This window comes from Eriocheir sinensis, chromosome 25, assembly GCF_024679095.1.
Source record: "Eriocheir sinensis breed Jianghai 21 chromosome 25, ASM2467909v1, whole genome shotgun sequence".
In the NCBI taxonomy this organism is placed as follows: Eukaryota; Metazoa; Arthropoda; class Malacostraca; order Decapoda; family Varunidae; genus Eriocheir; species Eriocheir sinensis.
This window is the reverse complement of record NC_066533.1, coordinates 17220557-17240236: the sequence shown is the minus strand read 5'-3', so window position 1 is coordinate 17240236 and position 19680 is coordinate 17220557. Positions and strand designations below refer to the sequence as shown.

Sequence of the window (19680 nt, the reverse complement as noted above, 5' to 3'; positions counted from 1 at the left end):
GTTGTTTCTGCGCAAATCCAACGTAAACAATTATTACGAAACTATTCCTATTACGAAACGCATTTCTTCACTCTTAACGCAAAGTGGAAAGGCATTATTTTTTTAACGTATTCATATTCATTCATTCATCGCGCATTTCAATTTATTTCGCATCGCCCCTCGCTTACCCTTCCCCCTCCCTACCCCGTGTTCCCCTCCCCCTCCTCCTCCTCCCCTTACAGAAATAATACTAATAACATCTAAATCACATTGTTTCGCTCGCCGTGGAATTCCGTGTCTCGTATTATTTCGTTCGTCAATTATATTAGTGTCGATTTGCGTCATTAGTATTGTCATATATTTTTGTTTTGTTTTGTTTTCAAGGTCGGGGCGATGAAGGAAGGGAGGGAAAATGAGGGAAATAGAAGATAAAATGGAAGGAAATTGGAGGAGGGAGACGAGGGATGAGATGGAAGAGGGGAATGATTTAAAATTGATGAACGTGAAGAGGAAAGGTAAGAAGAGGAAGGTGAAATAGGAAGGGGAGATGGGAAGTTAGGAAGAGAAAAGGAGAGGAAAATGGGAAGAAAAGAAAAGGATAAAGATGAGGGAGAGGAGATGAAAAGAAGAAAAAAGAAAAGGCAATGTTGTAAAGAGAGATGAAGGTGAAATAGAAAGGGGAGATGGGAAGTTAGGAAGAGAAAAGGAGAGGAAAATGGGAAGAAAAGAAAAAGGATAAAGATGAGGGAGAGGAGATGAAAAGAAGAAAAAAGAAAAGGCAATGTTGAAAAGAGAGATGAAAGTGATATAGAAAGGGAAAAAGGGGAAGTTAGGAAAAGAAAAGGAAAGGAAAAAGGGAAGAAATGAAAAAAAGGAAAGAAGGGGAAGAATGGGGAGACAAAAAAGAAAAAAAGAAAGAAAAGAAAGAGAAAGAGAAAGGAGAAAACAAGAAGATAAGGAGGCGTCCCAACCTGACATGCGTACAAATAGGAAACCATGCGTACGAAATGGCTACCCTCCCTTCTCCCTCCTCTCCCCAAAAGACCTGATTGACGCATTTCAGATTATTTCGTGTGATTGACTTTCCGCTTCTGACTAATTCGTTCAGGCGTCAATCACCTCGTTAATTAGTTCGTGCGTGTGTGTGTGTGTGTGTGTGTGTGTGTGTGTGTGTGTGTGTGTGTGTGTGTGTGTGTGTGTGTGTGTGTGTTGGAATGCTTTGTTGAGAGAGAGAGAGAGAGAGAGAGAGAGAGTGTTGCAGGAGGAGGAGGAGGAGGAGGAGGAGGAGGAGGAGGAGGAGGAAAGGGGAGAGAGACAAATAGAGAGGGAGGGAGGGAGGAGGAGCAGGAGGAGGAATGAGGTAAGTGATGGAGGAAAGGGGTGAGAGAGAGGAGAGGAGGAGGAAGAGGAGGAGGAGGAGGAGGAGGAGGAGGAGGAGGAGGAGGAGGAGGAGGAGGAGGAGGAGGAGGAGGGATGCAGGTATGGGAGGAGAGGTACGATGGAGGAAACTGCAATGGAGGGAAAAGAGGAGGAGGAGGAGGGATGCAGGTATGGGAGGAGAGGTACGATGGAGGAAACTGCAATGGAGGGAAAAGAGGAGGAGGAGGAATGGGAGGAGAGAAAAAATAGGAGGAGACAAGGAAGAAAGAGACTGCATTTGGAGTGAGAGTGGAGGAGGAGGAAGGAGGAGAAGGAGGAGGTGGAGGAGGAGGAAGGGAGGAAGGAAAAGGAAGAGGGAGGATACCGCGCACTTACCAGCTTCCTTCCTCCTCCTCCTCCTCCTCCTCCTCCTACTCCTCCTCTTCCTGCCTTCCTTCCTCTTCCTGTTTTCCTTCTCTGTAACACTCCTACTTTTTTTTTCTTTCTTTTTCTCGTTCTTTTTTTATTTTTCTTGTATTTATCTTATATTTTCCCTTCCTTTCCCTTCCTTCCTTTCCTTCCCTTCCCTTCCCTTCCTTTCCCCTCCTTCCCTTCCTTCCCTTTCCTTTCCTTCCCCTTCCCCTTTCCTTTCCTTTCCCTTCCCTTCCTTCCCTTCCTTCACACATTTACCTTTTCCTTCTATCTCCTTCCTTTTCCCTTTTCCTCTTCCTCCTTCCAGTTATGTCTATTTACTCTTTATTCTTTTCTCTCTGTCTCCCTTTTATAATTTTTTTTTCTTCATTAAATATTAAGAAAATGATCTATGTGTGTTTTATCAATAAGGAAGTCAAGCGAATCAGTGTGAAATGGTGGGAAGAGGAGAGAGAGGAGGAGATAGAAGAGAAGGGAAAGAGAGAAAGGAATAACACGAGAAGAGGAGAGAAGAAGAAAATGAAGAGAGAGGAAAGAGAACGAATAGAGGAGATAAGTGTAAAGGGATAAACGAAGGAGATAAGAGAGAGAGAGAGAGAGAGAGAGAGAGAGAGAGAGAGAGAGAGAGAGAGAGAGAGAGAGAGAGAGAGAGAGAGAAGTTATAGAAAATGAGAAAAAGAAAGAAAAAAATAGAGGGAGAGGAAAGGGAGAAGAGAAAGATGAAGAAAAGAAGAGAGGAGAGAAAGGAGAGGAAGATGAAGAGAAATTAAAAGGTGAAAGAAGATGAGAATAAGAATGAGAGAGAGAGAGAGAGAGAGAGAGACAGACAGACTAACTAACGGTATAATCTGGAAAGGAAGAGAAGAAGAAGACCGGAAGTGTGTGTGTGTGTGTGTGTGTGTGTGTGTGTGTGTGTGTGTGTGTGTGTTATGACTCAGATAGCGGGTCCGTTCACGCGAAATCCTGCTTGCAAAAAAAAAAAAGAAAGAAAGAAAGATAAAGATAAATACAAAAAAAGAGTTAGATGATACACGACTGATTGCACACATTTTCTCTCTCTCTCTCTCTCTCTCATGGGGTTTAATTTAACGCCAAAACTCATAGAACAAAGCCAGCATTATTAAACGCGTCCTGCTTTATATAGAGAGACGGACAGGTAAACCGATAGACAGGTAGATAGATAGATAGATAGATAGATAGATTGATAGATAGATAGGTGAAGGAAATAAATTAATTGGGCTTAAAGTTGATATTGATATGAAATGGAGGAGGAGAAGGAGGAAGAAAGGAAGAAAGAAGAAAGAGGAGAAGATGACATCAAAAGGAGGAGGAGGAGGAGGAGGAGAAAAAGGAGGAGGAATGAGGAAGAGGAGGAGTTAGAGAAGAAGGAGAAGGAGAAGGAGGAGACAGCAACAGAATAAGGAAGAGGAGGAAGAGAAGAAGACAGTAACTGGAGAAGGAGAAGAAGGAGGAGGAGGAGGAGGAAGAGGAGGAGGAGGAGGAGGAGGAGGAAGAGAAAGAAGACAGCAACAACAGGAGGAGGAGAAGGAGCAAGAAGGAAGAGGAGGAGGAGGAGGAGGAGGAGGTTAAACGAAAGATAGTTCTGGGATCTATAATCATAACAAGTGACCATGTCCTTGGCGTCCAATCCTCTATTAAGGGAATCCGATCCTCTTGTACCTTGGCTGGGAAGGGTTTGGAGGTCACGGGAGGGGATCTTGAGGTCATGAGGGGAGGCAAAGGGGATCGAAGGGCATAGGATAAGAATTAAGGGTATATTTAAGGGGTGTGTGAAGAGAAATGCTGATAAATGAAAAGGAAAAGGAAAGGGAGAAGAAAAAGGGGAAATGGAGGAAAGGGGAAAGGAAGAGAGGGAGGGAATAAGGAAAGGAAGAATGAAGGAAAGAAGAGAGATAAGAAAGGAGGAAGAGAGGAAGATGATAAAGAAAGGAAGGAAAAATTTGTGAAAGAAGGAAGGGAGGAAGAAAAGGAAGAATGATAAAGGAGTGAAGTAAGAAAGAAAAGAGAAAGAAAAGGAAGAATGAAGGAGAGAAGAGAGGTAAGAAAGTAGGAAGAGAGGAAGACGATAAGTAAAGGAAGGAAAGATTTACGAATGGAGGAAGAGAGAAAGAAAGGAAAGGAGATGAAAGAAAGAATGAAAAAGAAGAGAGGAAGGAAACGAAAAAAAGGGAAGGAAAGGAAAAATGAAGGAGAGAAGAGAGGAAGATGATAAAGAAAGTTAGGAAAGAATTATGAAAGAAGGAGGAAGGAAAGGAGAGGAAAAAAGAATGATAAAGAAGAGAGGAAGGAAAGAAAAGGAAGAATGAAGGGCAGAAATTGAAGAAGGGGAGGAATTTAATACTTGAAGGGGAGAAAGGAGGGAAGAGGGAAGGGAAGGAGGGGAGGAGGGGGAGGGAGGTAAAATATGGATGGAGGAAACGAGTGAAATATGGGGAGAGAAAATGAGGTATTGAGGGAAGGAAGGGGGAGAAAGGGGAGGAAAATTAATGGGGAGGGGAGGAGGAAGGGGAGGGCTTTACTTCACTCCTTGTCATAATGGTCAGTCTTCCCCTTCCTTCCCCTTCCCTTCCTTTCCTCCCCTTCCTCCCTTCCCCCTCTCCCCTCTCATCGTCTACCCTTCCCTCCCCTCCCCTTCCTTTCCTCCCCTCCTCCCCTTCTTCCCTTCCCCTTCTCCCCTCTCATCATTTCCCCACCTCCCCTTCCCTTTCCTCCTTCCCTCCCCTTCCCTTCCTTTCCTCCCTTCCTTCCCTATCCATCTCCCCTCCCCTTCCTCCCTTCCCCTTCTCCCCTCTCATCGTCTCCCCATCTCCCCTTCCCTCCCCTTTCCTCCCCTTCCCTTCCCTTCCCATCAGAGGTTGCCTAGTATAGAAGGTGATGGGGATAAAAGGGAGGGGAGGGAAGTGCTTGCCTAAGGTCCTCCTCCTCCTACTCCTCCTCCTCCTCCTCCTCCTCCTCCTCTCTATCATGTCCTGGCATCCTATAAGTGTCCTGTGGTATGTGATTGTCAAGGTCCTTCACGCCCTCGCTGATATAGGATACTCGGCCCCCGGCGTCCTAGTGGCGTCCTGGGCATCCTTCGGGCCTGTTTTATGTCATTATCTGCATTCCTGCGCCCTTGTTTATAGGATATGAGGTGGTTTGCATGCTAATAAGTCCTACGAGTATCCTGCTTAAATATGCGAGTAATCTAAGCATTCCTCGGGGTCGCACTAATAGGATCTAAGTCATTTGGATCCTACTTAAGTTGCTTGGTATCCTACGGGCATCCTACGCGTATCCTGCATGAGTGTGTGATTAATTTATGCATTCCTCATGTTATCATTAATAGGGTACGCAGTCATTTGGATCCCATTGGAGTTCCTTGGGTATCCTGTTTGTGTGCTTTGGGTATTAAAGTATCCTAGGGTATCCTAAAGAAGGGAAGGATTGCATCTCTCCACCCGAAATTGACCTCTTTTTTGGCTATTCTTTACTTTTATCTTTTATAGGAGCGGCGAGTAGCGTTTTTTTTTGTTTTTTTTGTACTCTTTTTATTGCCCGTGAACCGTGTCCTCTGATGTAAAAAAAAGAAAAATGGGGCAGGATTAATATTTCTTGGTTACTTTCAGAGGTATTGTTTTGTTATATTGCTCCTTATTTTCGTTTTTTTCTTTGTTTGTTTGTTGTGTAGGAATCCCAGCGTTGCCATGGTTACTTTTCCCGTTGTTATTTTGGATTAGGGGAGAGGGGCGACAGGTGGGGGCGGAGGAGGAGGAGGAGGAGGGAAAAGGAGGGAGAGGAGGGAAGGGAGAGAAGTGTGTGTGTGTGTGTGTGTGTGTGTGTGTGTGTGTGTGTGTGTGTGTGTGTGTGTGTGTTTATCGTTAGCTACTGCATGTTACTACTACTACTACTACTACTGTTCCTTCTTCCTCGGTTAGCCACAGTGATTGTATTTCTCTGGTTACTCTTACAGGGGAGAGGGATGGAAGGGGAGAGGCGGGGAGGAGGGAAGGTGGGCGTGGAGGTGGGTGGGGGTGGTGGGGTCAGGTACCTTACTCCTTGGTTACCTGAAGAAGTATTATAATTATCTAACAGGTCCTTTTTCTTGTCCTTCCTTCTCCTTCGCCTCCTCCTTGTTATGGTAATGGTCCCTTGTTGGTCTGGTCTGGTCTGCTAAGGTGCCTCCTACTAATACCTTTGTTGAGTTTTTTTCTTTGTTTTTTTTTTGCGTATTTTTTTTTCTTCCGTCGCTCTCTGATTTCTCTGTTTCGTTTTCGTCTTTCTTCTTCTTTAGCTGGTTTTCTTTTCATTGTCTTTATTCTTTCTATTCTATTCTCTATTCACCTTTGTTTTCTTTTCCTTATTCTTTAGTTTCTGTTTTCTCTTTAAATCTCCTTCCGTCACTTTATTTTTTTTTTTTCGTTTCTTCGTTCTTTATTTTTTTCCTCTATATCTTTCATTTTCTCGCTTTATTATCTGCTTTCTCTCTCTCTCTCTCTCTCTCTCTCTTCATTCCCCCATTCATCACCTGTTTCCTCTTTTTTTCTCTTTTCCTTCACTCTTTTCTTTCACTCTTCATTTTTTTTTTTCGCCTTTTGCATCAACTTTCACGTCTTTGTTTTCTTGGTTACTTTTTTTTTTCTTTTCTTTTTTTTTTTCGACGCCGTTTTGTCATCACACTTTTCGACCCTTTTCCTTTCTCTGGTGGTTTACTTTTTTTGTGTGTGTTTTTTTTTAATGAGTTTTGAGTGCGAAGACCTTGAGAGGGTGTGTGCGTATGTGTGTAAAGGTGAAAGTGTGTGTGTGTGTGTGTGTGTGTGTGTGTGTGTGTGTGTGTGTGTGTGTGTGTGTGTGTGTGTGTGTGTGTGTAAATCGGTAGCCATTACTTTTACTTACTACTACTACTACTACTACTACCACCACCACCACCACCATTTCAACTGCTATAGGGGTGATGGAGTGGGTGGTGATGATGGTGGTGGAGATAGTGGTGATGGGGGGGAGGGGGGGACTACTGGAAAAAACTGGAAGGGGGGGAAGAGAAATGGAAGAGGAGGAGGAGGAGGAGGAGGAGGAGGAGGAGGAGGAAGAGGAGAAGGGTAGATAGGAGAGTATTATAAAGTGTTTTTGAGAGAGAGAGAGAGAGAGAGAGAGATGGGGGTTCTATTTTTACAACGAGGATATTGTGACATTTTATCCCTGTGTGTGTGTGTGTGTGTGTGTGTGTGTGTGTGTGTGTGTGTGTGTGTGTGTGTGTTTTATGGGTTGATGTCACCATGCGTGTCTTTGATGGCAAAAAAAAAAAGTGCAAAAGTTTCACCTGTGTGTGTGTGTGTGTGTGTGTGTGTGTGTGTGTGTGTGTGTGTGTGTTTGTGTTCGTGCGTGTGTGTGTGTGATTTTCAGGACAATTAACAGCTGCATCCTTGAGGTACGTAAAGGAAGAAAGAAGGTCCTTGTCCCCCTTCCCTTCCCTTCCCTTCCCTTCCCTTCCCTTCCCTTCCCTTCCCTTCCCTTCCCTTCCCTTCCCCTTCCCTTCCCTTCACCCCTTCCTTGTCTTCTTCCCCTTCCCTTCTCTTCTCCCTCTTCCATTTCCTTCCCTTCACTATTTTTCTTCCCTTCCCTTCCCTTCCCTTTTCCTCGCTTACCTCTACATTATCTTCCCCTTTCCTCTTTCTCTCTTCTTCCCTTTACTAAATTTTTCCTTCCCTTCTCTTCCATTTTTTCTTCCCCTTTTCCGTTTTCCCTCCCATTCCTTCTTTCCTCCCCTTCCCTTCACCTCCTCTTCCCTTCTCTCCCTTCTCCTCCCTTATCTCTCCTCCACCGCCTACTTCTCCTCCTCCTTATCTCTCCCTTCATCTTCTCCCTTTCTCCCTACACCCAGTCGACCTTCTCTTCTCCCATTCCTCCCCTTCCCTTCCCCTTCCCTTCCCTTCTTCCTCCCCATACCCACATACCCTCCCCTCCTTTTCAACCTCCCCCCCTTACATTCCCTCCATTCCCCCCCTTCACCTCCCCTTACTTGTGAAATTTGGTGATGGGAGTGATGGGGGGGTGTAAAATTAGTTATGGTAGTGCTTATGGTGTAGGTCATGGCTATTGGTGTTGAGGGTGGTGGTGGTGGTGGTGATTTTAAGTGGAGTTGGGGTATGGGGAGGGAAGGGGAGGAAGGAAGGGGACGGGAAGAGAAGAGAGTTTACCTATGTTTGTATCTCTCTCTCTCTTCTCTTCTCTTCTCTTCTCTTCTCTTCTCTTCTCTTCTTCCTCTCTCCCCTTCCTTCCTTCTTCTTCCCCTTTTCTCTTCCTCCTCCTCCTCTTCCCCTTCTCTCCCCTCCCCATTCCTTGTTATGCTTATTCCCCTTTCGCATAATTTCTCCTTCCTCCCCTTCTTCCCTCTTCTTGTTTTCTCTTTTGCTAGTTCCCTCTTTCTCCTGTTTTCTCTTCATCTTGTTTCTTCTTCCTCGTCTTCCTTTATCTTTTTTTCTCTTCTTCCCTTTCTATATTCTCTTTCTTACTTCGTTTTTTTCATTATTCCTTTTTCATAAACTCTTAAACTCATTCTTCATTCTCTCTCTTCCTCTTTTCAATTTTCTCCTGTTTCCTCCTCCTCTTCCCTCTCTCTCTTCTCTCTCCCTCATTCTCATTCCTCTCTCTCTCCCCCTTTTTCTTCCTCTCCCATAACTCCCCTCTCTCTCCCTCCTCTTCCTCCATATCTTCCATCTCCCTCCTCCTCCTCCTCTTCAATTCTCCCTATTTTTATCTCCCCACATTTCCACTCCCACAACTCCCCTCCCCCATTTCCCCTCCTCCCTTCCTTCCCTTCCCTATTCTCCCCTTCCTCTCCCCTTTTTCCCCTTCGCCCTGTCACGCAGCTTCCGGCCCTAGTCACTTTTTTTTAGGGCATTGTGTGTGTGTGTGTGTGTGTGTGTGTGTGTGTGTGTGTGTGTGTGTGTGTGTGTGTGTGTGTGTGTGTGTGTGTGTGTGTTTATCTCTTTATCTTTCCTTCGTCTGGTGTAATTTTTCTCACCTTTTCCTGAGAGAGAGAGAGAGAGAGAGAGAGAGAGTTAAAATGAAAGCTCTCAGGTGCATCTTCTGGTTTGTGGTGTTATGGTGTTGACTGTGGTGGTGGTGGTGGTGATGGTGGTGGTGGTGGTGATGACAGTACTAACATATGCTTTACAATAATGGTGGTGGTGGTGGTGGTGGTGGTGATGGCGGTGGTGGTGGTGGTGGTGGTGGTGATATCAGATGGTGTAGAAAGCAGCTCTGGTGACGAGAGAGAGAGAGAGAGAGAGAGAGAGAGAGAGAGAGAGAGAGAGAGAGAGAGAGAGAGAGAGAGAGAGAGAGAGAGAGAGAGAGAGAGAGAGAGAGAGAGAGAGAGAGAGTTTCGTGACTACGCCGATGACCATTCTGATGCAAGCTTCTGAGAGTGCCAGGTACCTCCTCCTCCTCCTCCTCCTCCTCCTGCTCCTAATCCTCCTCTCCTCCGCCACTAAGTATTGCGTCAAGCCGGACTCTACCTCTCCTCCTCCTCCTCCTCCTCCTCCTCCATTTTGCACCCCAATTCTTTATGTAGGTACTATTTATGTTTCTCTCCTCTCTCTCTCTCTCTCTCTCTCTCTCTCTCTCTCAGCTCTTACGCAGGTCAGGAGGAGGAGGAGGAGGAGGAAGAGGAGGTTTTGCTACGAAATATACGGAGGTTACGCTATGCAACTCCTCCTCCTCCTCCTCCTCCTCCTCCTCCTCTTCAAATTCAGCGCGCGTCTCCTTCTCTGTCTCTGTTTGAAGTCATCTTTCTCCCCAGACGAAGGAGGAGGAGGAGGAGGATAGGAGGAGGAGGGAGAGTGATGTATTGAGGAGAGGGAGAGAGAAATGAGGAGAGAGGGAGGGAGAGGGAGAGGGAGAGGAAAGTAAGGGGTAGTGTTGCTGGGTAGAGAGAGAGAGAGAGAGAGAGAGAGAGAGAGAGATGGGAAGGTGACATATGGAGAGAAGGGAGAGAGAATACAAATAGAGAGAGCAAGAGGGAGAGAGAGAGAGGAGGGGAGGAAAAAAAGACAGACAGACAGACAGACAGAAAGTAACAAAGCGGAGGAAAAAAAACGACAGAAGGAAGAAAGAAAGGGAGAGAAAGTATAAATAGAAGCAGAGAGAGAGAGAGAGAGAGAGAGAGAGAGAGAGAGAGAGAGAGAGAGAGAGAGAGAGAGAGAGAGAGAGAGAGAGAGAGGGCGTAGTGGTTTTAGTGTCCTGAAGATTATCTGAATGTAAGCGTGCGGGCGAGGAGGAGGAGGAGGAGGAGGAGGAGGAGGAGGATAAAGGGTGGAGAACACTAGAGGAATGAGAAGGAAGAGAACGAGGAGGAGGAGGAGGAGAGGAGGAGGGTAGCGTGAAGAGAAGAAAGGGAGGAAAGGAGGAGGGAGGAAGGGAGGGGCGTGTTGGAGTGAAACATATAGATAAAGATTGGGAGGAGGAGGAGGAGGAGGAGGAGGAAGAGAGTCGAACCTGGGAGAGTATAAGAAGAGGAGGAGGAGGAGGAGGAAATGTGGACGAGAGGATGGGTCAGAGTGCCGAGAAGGAAGAGGAGGAGGAGGAGGAGGAGGAGGAGGAGGAGGAGGAGAGGGGAAGTGTGGGGATATATATCTTAGGGCAGAAGAAGAAACTGAAGGAGGAGGAGGAGGAAACATGGAAACATGGAAACATGGAAATGCAGGCAACAGAAAGCCTATTGGCTCATTACGAGGTCGCCCGCTTGGGTGATTTAATCTGCTCGACCGCCACTTGGGGCTTGGTGAGCAGATGAAAGCACCTCGATATTGAGGAGCAGATGGAAGCCCCTCGTTATTCAGTTTACTCCCGATGCAGCGAAATGACGGTCGATTCTATATTTGAAGGAGTTGATGGTATGCGCATTTACTACTTCTGAGGGAAGATTGTTCCAGTGGCGGATGACTCGGTTTGAAAAGAAACTCCTTCCAATGTCTGTGTTACATCGACTCGACTGAATGGGTAAACCGTTATTTCTAGTTCTTGAGTTGGTTTGCAGTTCAAAGAATTTGGAGTAATCGACGTTATTGAACTTTTTAGATACTTGAAGACTTGAATCATATCCCTCGTAGGCGTCTTTTCTCCAATGTAAAGAGATTGAGTCGCTTGAGTCGTTCCTCGTAGTTGAGCCCTAAGGTTGGAATCATCTTTGTGGCGCGTCGTTGAATCCTTTCCAGTAAAGCAATGTCCTTTCTGTAATTGGGAGACCAGAACTGCACTGCATACTCGAGGTGCGGTCTTACCATGGAATTATACAAGGATAGCATCACGTCTGGTGTTTTACACTCGAAGTTCCTCGCTATGAACCCGAGCATAATGTTGGCCTTGTTGTATGCTTTTTTACAGTGATTCGCGTGTTTCAGGTCACTGCTGATAGTGACTCCAAGATCCTTTTCCTCCTGCATCGCTTGCAGAGGTCTCCCATTCATGATGTATGTGTGGTTACTATTTTGGGACCCAATGTGCATGACTTTGCATTTGTCAACATTAAAAGACATTTGCCATTTTTCCGACCATTCGATAATGTGATTGAGGTCTTTCTGAATGATTTCGCAGTCGGTCTTTGTGAGGGCATCTCCACCCACCTTGGTGTCATCTGCAAATTTCGACGTCATCTGCAAATTTCGATGTCATCTGCAAATTTCGATGTCATCTGCAAATTTCGAGGGAGGAGGAGAGGAGGGGTCAGAGTGCCGAGGAAGAAGAGGAAGAAGAGGAGGAGGAGAGGGGAAGCGTGGGGATATATATCTTAGGGCAGAAGAAGAAACTGGAGGAGGAGGAGGAGGAGGAGGGGGGTCAGTAGCGTGCAAGGGAAGAGGAGGAGGAGGAGGAGGAGGAGAGTTCGTACACGTGGTAGCAGTGTTCTGTGCGGCTGGTTGGCTGGCGTTTGGCTCCTCCTCCTCCTCCTCCTCCTCCTCCTCCTCCACTCACCTCCCCAGTACTCTGTTGTGACTCACGGCGGCAGGAGGTTCGACTGAGAGACTCCTCATTTTCCTCTCCTTCCTTGCCTCCTCCTCCTCTTCCTCCTCTTCGTGTATGTAAGAGGTTGGGTTAGTTCATTCCTCCTCCTCTTTCTTCTCCTCCTCCTCCTCTTCCTCTTCGTGTATGCAAGAGGTTAGGTTAGCTCATTCCTCCTCTTTCTTCTCCTCCTCCTCCTCTTCCTCTTCGTGTATGTAAGAGGTTAGGTTAGCTCATTCCTCCTCCTCTTTCTTCTCCTCCTCCTCCTCTTCTCTTCGTTCTTCTCTTCTCTCCGTGTTATCAAAAGATTGGAGTGTGTGGTAGAGACAGACAGACGGAGAGAGAGATAGAGACCCTGAACTTGTCTCTTTAAAACAACAACAAAAAACAAAACAAAAAAAAGTTGATTAGAAAAGAGAGGGAATGTGAAGTGAAGTGTTTGTGTGTTTGAAGTGTTTGTATGTGTATTGGTGTGTGTTACAGGGAAGCACAAACACACGCACACACAAACATATGAAACTTGAAACTTAATTGTGAAACGCTGGAGAAAGGAAAACATTGATAAGATAAGAAATTGAAGAAAAAGAAAGGAAAAGAAAGAGAAACGAAGGAAAAGTATTTGCGGAAAGTGAAACTGTGTGTGTGTGTGTGTGTGTGTGTGTGTGTGTGTGTGTGTGTGGTCGAAATATCACAACGGCAACCACAACAAAACAAAATGAAAAGAAAAAAACAAAACAAAAACAAAAACAAACATATATCAAGTGTGGTGAAGTATTGGAGACTGACATGTGTGTGTGTGTGTGTGTGTGTGTGTGTGAGGTAACAACACCAATATAACTTGCGCCAGTGCAGTGACCTACCTGTGTATATGTGTGTGTGTACCTGTGTGTGTGTGTGTGTGTGTGTGTGTGTGTGGTGAACTGCAACAGGTGACGTTCCCCCTTACCTGCATGTTACCTGTGTGTTAGTTTACCTGTTTGTGTGTGAACCTTTCTTTTTACGATCAGACAGACAGACGTTAGAATATATAAGAAAAAAAATATGTATGAAAGACTATACATGACGCAGATCCCGTAACGAAAAATGGAAGTTATGATAATGTTTGTACTATGTGTATGTGTTTATGATATGTATGTAATCTATGTATGAATCTATGTATGTGCTGTTGTTTTCACGTTCCAATGTCGTGTATGCTCGATTCACATTTGAGTTTTAGTATTCTAAGTTTTGTTTTTAAATTTTATTGTGTGTAATTATTTATATTTTGGACTGCAATGTTTTCCTATATTTTTAATGTTCATTCACTAGATAGATAGATATTTTATTAACCAGAAGTCAATAAACTATCTATCTATCTGTCTATCTATGTATCTCACGTAATTGATTGCTCTCTCGGCCATCTCTTCGGATTCATTACTGGAATCTATCTATCTACCTATCTATCTATCTTTCTGGTCAATAAACTATCTATCTATCTATCTATCTATGTATCTCACGTAATTGACCGCTCTCTCGGCCAGCTCTTCGGATTCATTACAGGAGCAGCGAGTAGCGGGCTTTTTTTTATTGTTTCCTTTTTTTGTGCCCTTGTGCTGTCTCCTTTGCTGTAAAAAAAAAAATGTATTTAATAATATGAAGTAATAATGAATAATGAAAATCTATTGATGGAAATGAAAAGCAAAACGTGTGTATCTATGTGTGTGTGTGTGTGTGTGTGTGTGTGTGTGTGTGTGTGTGTGTGTAATGTACTGTATATATTTCACAAACCCATAAATTCTGGTTACAGTGAACGAATTACAGTGAAAGTATAGTGTGTGTGAGGGGGGAGGTCACGGATACAACATACAGTAATTGATAATGATGATGATGATGAAGGTGATGGTGATGGTGATTACGTTATACAGTGAATGATGAATGACAGTGACCTTGATGTGGTGGAATTATACGCATACGAAACAGAAATATAGTGATGGTGATAGTGATGATGATGATAGTGAAATGTGTTGAAAGGTAGAAAAAATAACGTTATCGTGAAGTTACAAAAGATAGTGACGGATATTGAAAAGGTCATGGTGTTTTGGTGAGAGAGAGAGAGAGAGAGAGAGAGAGAGAGAGAGACACACACACAGAGAGGTAAATCACGTCTCGATCACTGATAGAGAGAGAGAGAGAGAGAGAGAGAGAGAGAGAGAGAGAGAGAGAGAGAGAGAGAGAGAGAGAGAGAGAGAGAGAGAGAGAGAGAGAGAGAATTTAACCATAAGAAAGTTTTTATTTACATCGATATAAAACACCCACCCTTTTTATTATTATTATTATTATTATTATTATTATTATTATTATTATCCCTTCACTATCTCTTATCTTTATCAACACTAACCTCACAAACCTTATCATCTCAATGCCATCTGCTAATATTTGGAAGGTGAAGATGCGGAGGAGGAAGAAGAAGAAGAATGAGTATTGTAATATTTCATTAGTTAAGGAGGGCAATGAGAGTAGAAAAGAGGAGGAGGACGAGGAGGAGGAAGAGGAAGAGGAAGAAAGAGGAGAAATGCGATACGGGTGAGAAGAGTAATATATGGAGAATAAGAGAAGGGAAGAGGATAAATTAACGAATGAAAGGAGTAGAGGAGACGAGGAAAGAATGAAGAGAAAGGGAGATAAGAGATAAAAGAGGGAATAAAGAGGAAAAGACAAGCAGAAGAAGAAGCAAAGAATAGGGAGAAGAGAGATAGAGAAGAGTAAATAAAGAGAAGGGAATTAGAGAAGGGTAAAGAGGAAGAGAGGAAGATAAGAGAAGGAGAGATGAGGGAGGATGAGAGGGATAAAGTAAAAGAAGAAGAAAAGAATAGGAAGAAGAAAGAGAGAAGAGAGATAGAGGAGAGTAAATAAAGAGGGGGGAATTGGAGAAGGGTAAAGAGGAAGAGAGGAAGATAAGAGGAGGAGGGATGAGGGAGGATGAGAGGGAGGTAAACAGCATTATGAAGAGGAAGAGGGGGAGGAGGAGGAGGAGGAAGAGGGGGAGGAGGTAAGGATGGAATAATATTTGCTCCATGAAGTGGGAAGAGGAGGAGGAAGAGGGAGGAGGAGGAGGAGGAGGAGGAGGAGGAGGAGGAGGAGGAAGAGAAAGTGGGGATAGAGGAAGGGGAAAAAAAGGAATGGAAGTGTACGAAGGAGAGAAAGGAAGATAAATTAAGGAAGGGAAAATTGATGAAGCGAAGAAGAGAAAAAAAAAGAGAAATTAAGTTTGAGAGAGAGAGAGAGAGGAAGAGAAATTTGAGGGAAGACTTATATACGAATTAAAGGAAGAAGAAGAAGGGGTTGAAGAGAGAAGAGAAGAGAGGAAGAAAGGGAGAGAGAGAAAGGGGATTAGATAAAGGGTTAAATAAAGTTAAATAAAGACAGAATAAAGAAACGAAGATAGGAGATAAGGAGGGTAGGAGGGGAAAGAAGAGAGGGATGTAGAGGAGGAAGAGGAAAGAAAGGAGAAGGAGGAAGAGGAGAAGGGAAACGAAGAAAACAAATTAAGAGGAGAAATGAAGAGAACGAAGATGGGAGAGATAATGAAGGATAAGAGAGAAGAGAAGAGAAGAGAGGAAGAGAAATGAAAGACGTGAAAATAATGAAGAAAAAACAGGAAATAAACGGAAAAGGAAGCTGGAAAAAGAAAGAAAGGAAAACAATAATAAAAAATGAAAAGATAGAAGAGAGAAGAGATAAAAGAGACGTGAAAATAAAAAATAAAAAGGAGAAATAAACGGAAAATAAAGCAGGAAAGAAAAAAAAGAAAAAAATAATAAAAATGAGAGAAAAAAAATAGGCAAGATACACAGGACAAAAAATAAATGAGGAAGAGAGAGAAAATGAGAGGAGGAGGAGGAGGAGGAGGAGGTGATGCTATCGTTGGGGAACAAAGGGAAGTACCGGATGTTACCTGCCTTCTTCCCCTCCTCCTCCCCCTCTTCCTCCCCTCTTCCTCCTCCTCCTCCTCCCCCAACCACATCAGGAAACGTACCAATATGTGTGTGTGTGTGTGTGTGTGTGTGTGTGTGTGTGTGTGTTGGAGAAAGTGGTGGTCAGTGTCCTTTCACCACCACCACCACCACCACTACCACCACCACCACCACCACCACCACCACCATCGCCATCGCCAATAACAATAAACAATAACAATATCAGAGAATAACAATAGGAAACAATATCCGCTCCTATTACTACTACTACTATTACTACTACTACTACTACTACTACTACTACTACTACTACTACTACTACTACTACTACTATAACCCGTTTTCTATATAAGGTTAATCGGGCCAACTTAAGCATTTACTGGGCTTGGTAAATATACAGAGAGAGAGAGAGGTAAAGATAGTTGTCTGTTTACCTCCCTTTCCCTTTTTTTTCCTCCATTCTCTCTCTCCCTCCATTCTTCCTTCCCTCCCTTTCTCTTCCCTTTCATCTCTTCCTTTTTCTATTTATTTTACTTTCCCTTCCGTGAGAGAGTAATAGGGTAGAGAAGAGGATAATTGTTGGTCATTATCCTGAGAAAATAAATAAATGGAGGAGGAGGAGAAGGAGGAAGAGGAGGAGGAGAGAAAAAAAGGTGAAAATTCTCTTCTGTATTTACTGCCTTTACCATTTAAGGAAGAAAGGAGGAGGAGGAGGAGGAAGAGGAAGAGGAAGAGGAGGAGGAGGAGGAAGTATACAGATAATAAAAGGAGAGAAAGAGGAATGAGGAAAGGGAAGGAAAGGAAGAGGAAGGAAATGTAGGAAGAAGAAGAGGAAGATGGAGGAGAGGAGGTACAGAAAGAAGAGGAAGAGGAGGAGTTGGAGGAGGAGGAAAGGGAGAAAAAGAAAAGGAAGAAAAAGGTGTCTGAGGTAGGGGAGAGATTCTTTGAAGAGAGAGATGTAATGTTTTGTGGTTGTAAATGGACGGATGCTTCTCTCTCTCTCTCTCTCTCACGCATTTTTCACTCACGGAAGAAGACACAATCATTTTCACTATCTATTCCTCCTCCTCCTCCTCCTCCTCCTCCTCCTCCTCCTCCTCTTCCTCCTTCTCCATCGTTTACTCCCTTCTTCCTATCACAACTTTTTACTCCCTTCCTCCCTCCATCTCTCCCTTCCTCTCTTCCTCTCCTTCCTCCTCCTCTCCCTTCCTCTTTCACCTCTCAATCTTCCCTCCTCTTCATCTCCCCCCTTTCCATCCCTTCTTCTCTCCCTCCGTCTCTCCCTTTCTCTCTCTCCTTCTCTCCCTCTACTATCATGATTATTGTATTTTTCCTTTTAACATTTTCTTTATTATTTTTTTCATTTTTTCTTTTTTCTCGTTTATTTTTCTTCTCTGTTTTCTTTGTTTTGTCTTTTTTTCTTCCTCATTTTTATTGATTTTTCCAGTCACTCGTTTTTCTTTTATATTTTGGTTTCGAGTTGCCGTTAAATTTTCTTCTTTGTTTTCTTTTATCTCGGTTTTTCATTCTCTTTTTCTCCATGTTTTCCTTCCTTTCTTTTTCTCAAACTTTCTTCTTTATTTCTTTCATTATCTAACTCATCTTTGTTTACCTTTCTCTGTCTGTCCCTTCCTTCCTTCCTGGCTTCTGTCTACCTTTTCTTCTCTTCTTTTTCTTCCTTCCTTCCTTCTCTCTACTTTTTTCTCTTCTCCTTTTCCTCTTTAAAGCCCTTCCCTCCTTTCTTCTGTATTTTTTCTTTCTCTCCTTTCCCATCCTATCTTCCTCCTCTTCTCCTTTTCCCTTCTTTCCTTTTAATTAACTCCCTCCACTGTCCTTCTCTTCCTTTCCCTCCTTTCCCATTCCTCTGTTTTCCTCTTGTTCTCATCTTCTCTACCTTCTCTCCCATCCTTCTCTCTCTCCCGTCTTTCTCCTCCTCCTCCTTCTTAACTATTTTCAACTCTTCCTCTTTCTCTATTTCCCTCCTTTCTTCTTCTTCTTCTTCTTCTTCTTCTTCTTCTTCTTCCTCGTTTCTCTACTCTCCTTCCTTTAACATTATTCTTTTCTCCTCCTCCTTACCTCTTTAGAACGCTTCCTCCTCCTCCTCCTCCTCCTCCTCCTCCTCTTCCTCCTATTTTTTTCCTCCTTCCCTCCTTTCCCATCCCTCCAAGCGTGACCTCGGTAGGATAATGCTCATGTTTATTCTTTTTTTTCCCTCCTTCCATCTTCCTTCTCTCCTTCCTTATTCATCTTTTTCTTCCTTAATTCCTCCTTCGCTTTTTTTTAATATTTTTGGAGTAGGAAGTTTAGATGCCCTTGAAGGAGGAGGAGGAGGAGGAGAAGGAGGAGGTCGAAGATTAGGAAGAAGAGGTTTTCAGAAATTATTATTATTATTATTATTATTATTATTATTATTATTATTATTATTATTATTATTATTATTATTATTTATTCCTTTTCTCTCCCTCTCTCTCTCACACCCATTATTTTTCCTCCTCCTCCTCTTCCTCCTCCTCCTCCCTTCTCTTCTCACATTAGTTTTTCCTCCCCTTTACCTCCCGTAGCTTTCCTCCTCCCCTCCTTTCCTCTCCTCCCTCCCTCCTCTCCCTCCCTCCCTTTATTCTCCCCCCCTTAATACCTCCATGTTCTCCCCCTTTTCTCTCCCTCTCTCTCCCTCCCTCTCTATTCAACATCAATTCTCTGACCACTTATTCCTCCCTCTCCTTCTCTCTCTCTCTCTCTCTCTCTCTCTCTCCTTATATCATTTCCTCATTTCTTTTTCTTCCTTTTCTCTTACCTTTTCCGCTTCACTACCTCCTCTTCCTCCTTCTCCTCTTCTTCTTCTTCTTCTTCTTCTTCTTCTTCTTCTTCTTCTTCTTCTTCTTCTTCTTCTTCCTCCTCCTTACATTGGAGAAAAGACGCTTACGGGGGATATGATTCAAGTCTTCAAGTATCTGAAAAAGTTCAATAACGTCGATTACTCCAATTCTTTAAACTGCAAACCAACTCAAGAACTAGAAATAACGGTTTACCCATTCAGTCGAGTCGATGTAACACAGACATTGGAAGGAGTTTCTTTTCAAACCGAGTCACCGGCCACTGGAACAATTTACCCTCTGAAGTAGTAAATGCGAATACCATCAACTCCTTCAAATATAGAATCGACCGTCATTTCGCTGCGTCGGGAGTAAACTGAATAACGAGGGGCTTCCATCTGCTCCTCAATATCAAGGTGCTTTCATCTGCTCACCAAGCCCCAAGTGGTGGTCGAGCAGATTAAATCCCCCAAGCGGGCGACCCCGTAATGAGCCAATAGACTTTCTGTTGCCTGCATTTCCATGTTTCCATGTTTCCTCCTCCTCCTCCTTCCACAAATACCTCCTAGACGTTTACCTCCTTTCTCTCTTTCTCCTCATTCCTCCTCCTCCTCCCTTTTTTCCCTCCTGGTTCTCCCCTAAACTTGATATTCTCCCTCCCCTTCTCTCTCCCTTCTCTCCCTTTCACTCCCATCCATATCTTCTTCCTCTCCCTTCCCCTTTCCCCATTACACACCCTTCCTTTATCCCCTTCTCTTCTTCCTCCCTTCCTTCGTTCCTGACATCCCTTTCTTCCTTCCTTCCTTTCCCTTCTTTCCCTTCTCTTCCTTTCACTTTGTTTCTCTTATTTAATTATTTTTGTCTCCCTTTCTTGGTCTTCTTTCTCTCCCTTCCTTCCTTCGTTTCTCCTCTTTCCCTTCCTTCCTTCGTTTCTCCTCTCCCTCTCCTTACTTTCTTTCCTTCCCTTCCTCTCTCTCTCTCTCTCTCTCTCTCTCTCTCTCTCTCTCTCTCTCTCTCTCTCTCTCTCTCTCTCTCTCTCTCTCTCTCTCTCTCTCTCTCTCTCTCTCTCATGGCACTCCCTTCAAACATACGTCCTCGTCTTCTTCCTCTTCTTTCTCCTCCTCCTCCTCCTCCTCCTCCTCCTCGAA

General features: G+C 43.9%; 1 protein-coding gene across 10 annotated transcripts in view; it reads left to right on the top strand.

Annotated features, from left to right (window-relative positions):
• LOC127003517 (GTPase-activating protein CdGAPr-like) overlaps positions 1–19680 on the top strand; it is a 247603-nt gene that overhangs the window by 151925 nt on the left and 75998 nt on the right. The window contains exon 1 of one of the 10 annotated variants that reach the window (XM_050870335.1): positions 11684–11776. The exons of 5 other annotated variants lie outside the window; for them this stretch is intronic. The gene's annotated coding sequence lies outside the window, so the exon portion shown is untranslated. Of the gene's footprint in view, positions 1–11683; positions 11859–13696; positions 13847–19680 lie in introns of those variants that run through there. 4 more of the 10 variants (XM_050870332.1, XM_050870334.1, XM_050870333.1 and 1 more) reach the window with 4 other exon arrangements.